The sequence below is a fragment of the Triticum dicoccoides genome, chromosome 6B, assembly GCF_002162155.2.
Source record: "Triticum dicoccoides isolate Atlit2015 ecotype Zavitan chromosome 6B, WEW_v2.0, whole genome shotgun sequence".
Lineage (NCBI taxonomy): Eukaryota > Viridiplantae > Streptophyta > Magnoliopsida > Poales > Poaceae > Triticum > Triticum dicoccoides.
Genome location: NC_041391.1, coordinates 451,353,871 through 451,357,478, shown reverse-complemented (window position 1 = coordinate 451,357,478; position 3,608 = coordinate 451,353,871).

Below are 3,608 nucleotides of genomic sequence, written 5' to 3'. Positions count from 1 at the left end.
CATGACCCAAAGATTGGTCTTTGTTTGGATGGTTGCCATTTTTTTGGCATGCCAATGAACTCTAGCCAACTCTAGTTCATTTTTCTTGCCAATGTCAGCCAAATTATGGGCAACCAATACCTCAACCAAAATTTTGGTCATGACCCAAAGATTGGTCTTTGTTTGGATGGTTGCCATTTCTTTGGCATGCCAATGAACTCTAGCCAACTCTAGTTCATTTTTATTGCCAATGTCGGCCAAAACATGGGCAGCCAATACCTCAACCAAAATTTTGGCTACCCAATGCTTTGATGGGGAAACCTTGGGCACAAACCAAACGCCACCCTCGACACACTGAAACCGACCGTGTCTAGCAACGATATGAGCGTGTCACTTACCGCGGTCGCCGTGTCCAGAGGCGGTGCTGGAGCTGCGCCCCGTTGTTGGCCCCAACGACCCACATGAACGGTTGTCGGTGGCGAGGAGGTCGTGGGCCAGCTCCTCCATTGGGCTAGTCTGCGCTACGTCGTCCCGACGGGTGTGCCCCACATGTCGGTTTCCCTGTTTTCCTGGCCATATTCGAGCGTCAGTGCACCACGTTGCGCATTAGGCCTTTCACTATGTAGGCCAAGCGAGACAACTTATTGTTTATTTGAGCTATTCAAGTATAATCATGTGGCGTTTGCTTATTTCTCATTCCTCTCCAACCCTCTTCTCCATTGATCATGTCGCCCTCCAGTCGAGTACATCCTCCCGCATGCCTCATTCGAACATTCGCCGAGTATCATTCGCATGTACCCACCCTAGTCCTCTTTCAATAGATCTCCGGACCCCGAGATGAAATCAAGAGGGAACGAGTGGGGGCACGTGATACCTAAGGCGGATTCAGAATTTTGAACCGGTGATCATAGCATCCGCAAATCATATATAAAGGGTATTCAATGTTCGTTTCGTTTTTGAACGTACAATATACTCCCTCCTATCCTTTCTAGTTTACATATAAGTTTTATGTGTAGTCAAAGTATCTCTACTTTGATCAAAAAGGTATCAACATTCAACAACGCCCAATCAATATTGTTAGATTCGTACGTACTCCTAGATTTGTACTCGCGATGGTTTCCAATTTGACTGTTGACAAGATTAATAGTACATGAGATGTATAATGTGAAAATTATATCATTGGAAACTCCTTTCACATACGAATTTGACCGTATGCTTTGTGTAAGTTGCATGTCATATATTATTACTCTAACATTTGGTCAAAGTTAGCCTCGAAAAACGCATTAGACCTTGTATGCTTTGTGTAAGTTGCATGTCATATATTATTACTCTAACATTTGTGTAAGTTGCATGTCATATATTATTACTCTAACATTTGGTCAAAGTAGTATAGTGGGAGTGGATCCTCTGACGTAGGTATCCCTACCTTACCCTCCCTTTCGGTCACTTACTGGCGGACCACATGCTTGCTAGGCCCCGCATGTCAGTTACTCAATGGGTTCGGCCACGTCAGGGGATCCTCATCCGTAGTATACTCCCTCTGCTTTTATTTACTCCGCATAAAATGGAGGGTGGTATAATAAATGACGCGGGCGGGGGAGGGGGAGGGACGTCGGTTTGCTCTCAACTGCGGTCCCACAAGCGAACGAAAATGCAAGACGAAGCGCGTTCCATTCGGTGAGCGACGTGGAGGGTCCAGCGTGCCGGGCTGCAACGCGAACGCGACAAGAGTGATGTACAGTCAAAACTGATTGACCGGTCGTCACCGGAACCACTATTCACACCAGAACCTTCGCTGCTCAGCCTACACCAGCCACTGCCCTAAAACCACACTAAATCTCCAGCTCATTCCCCCACCTTTCGATCCTGTAGCCCGCATCAAGCGTCCCCTAGTTCGCCGGAAAGCCATGGTGCGCCGCAAGATCACTTACTACAAGATGCTGACGCTGGAGCGCCACGCAGAAATCGCGGCGGCGGTCGGTGCCACAGACTTCCGTTCCCAAGCTCACTTTTGTGGCGGGCCAGTCCCTGAGTTCTCTGGAGCCAAGCTACAAGGAGGAGGAAGCCGATCCAATGTTCATGGCGGAGGTCGCGGCACAGAAGGCCCCCGATGGGTATGAGACGATGGACGTCGACTTCGTGTCGGCGGACCAGCGGTTCAACATGGCGATACTAAAGGAGGACCGGGAGGCAGAGGCTCAACTCGACGCGGAGCGCGCGCATGCCGCTGCCATCGAGGCTCTCCTGCAGGCGGAACCGTATGTCATGGATGTGAACCGGGCAGCGGAGGCTCAAGTTGAGGCAGAGCGCGCGGATGCCGCTGCCATCGAGGCCCTCCTGCAGGCGGAACTGGACGTCCTGGACTTGAACCGGGCGGCAGAGGCTCGACTCGATGCAGAGCGCGCGGATGCCACTCTCATCAACGCCCTCCTGCAGGCGGAAACGGAGGTCCTGGACTTGAACCGGGCGGCGGAGGCTCGACTCGACGCGGAGTGAGTGGATGCCGCTGTCAATGAGGCCCTCCTACAGGCGGAACCAGAGGTCCTCGACTTGAACCGGGCTGTGCTCTCGTCCATGCAGAGCGCCTGCACGCTCCGCTTGAACGAGTAGCTGGAGGCCGAGGACAACCACGGTGCAGAGACACACGTCGGCTGGTTCGCGCCGGCAGCCAAAGACGGCCAGGCCATCTCTTTCCGCGAGCAGTGATAGTTTTTCTTTATGTTGTTGTTTTTATGGATCTTTTGCTGTGTAAAAACATATATTTGTTATGCAAGTCGCCTGAATTGGGTCAGTCTACCTTTTGAGGCGGTTGGATGAATATCCTACGTCTCCTAACCCTTCTTTCCTTCTTCCTCACCTCTCTTCTTCCCCAACAGACCACCGCACGGGCCGTACGGATACTCCCCAACATGCGGTTAAATAAACATACTCTATGAACGAAAATTATGTGTCAGTGATAGGATGGCTGAGTTTGGTTTGTTCACATGCGACAACACGTGTCAGTGAGGGTGCGTTCCCTTCGTTGGGTTTGCAGCGTGCAGGAGCGACTGTGAGGGTGCGGTGCGACTGCGCCGTGCAGGAGAGCTCCGTGTGAGGGTGCGGTGCGACCGCGATAGCCGTGCGCAAGTGTACCTCCTTATTTTGAAAACTTTAGGCAAGCTTGGCAAAAATGTGTGGCGAAGTTTGGCAATGCAAGGCCTAGACCCAAACAGGATAAGTACGTACGTACTAGGAGTACTAGTGTTAAAAAAGAAAGGCGGGGTTTTCCTTCACGGGATTTAATCAAAACAAATCCTCGTTTCATGTGTCAATTAATGCATATTTTTTTCTCCAAAGACCAAAGAGCTAACCATCTCACTCCTCATCACTTGATTAATGCAGCGCCATGCAAACCAACCTTCTCACTTCCGCATGCATGCAGGGGATATTAATGTCCTTGGTTGCTAACCCATCAATTTTGCCTCGATTAGTGTTAGTGGCCCTTTGCAAATTGTAATTTTGATATACTGACCTTGTGTACAAAAAATGGAGGTAGTAACTATATTTGACTGCCTTCCCCATTGTGGTGACATCGACGATATCTTTTTGTGTGTGTGTGGTTTGGCGAAGTGCGTTTGACGGAGAACACC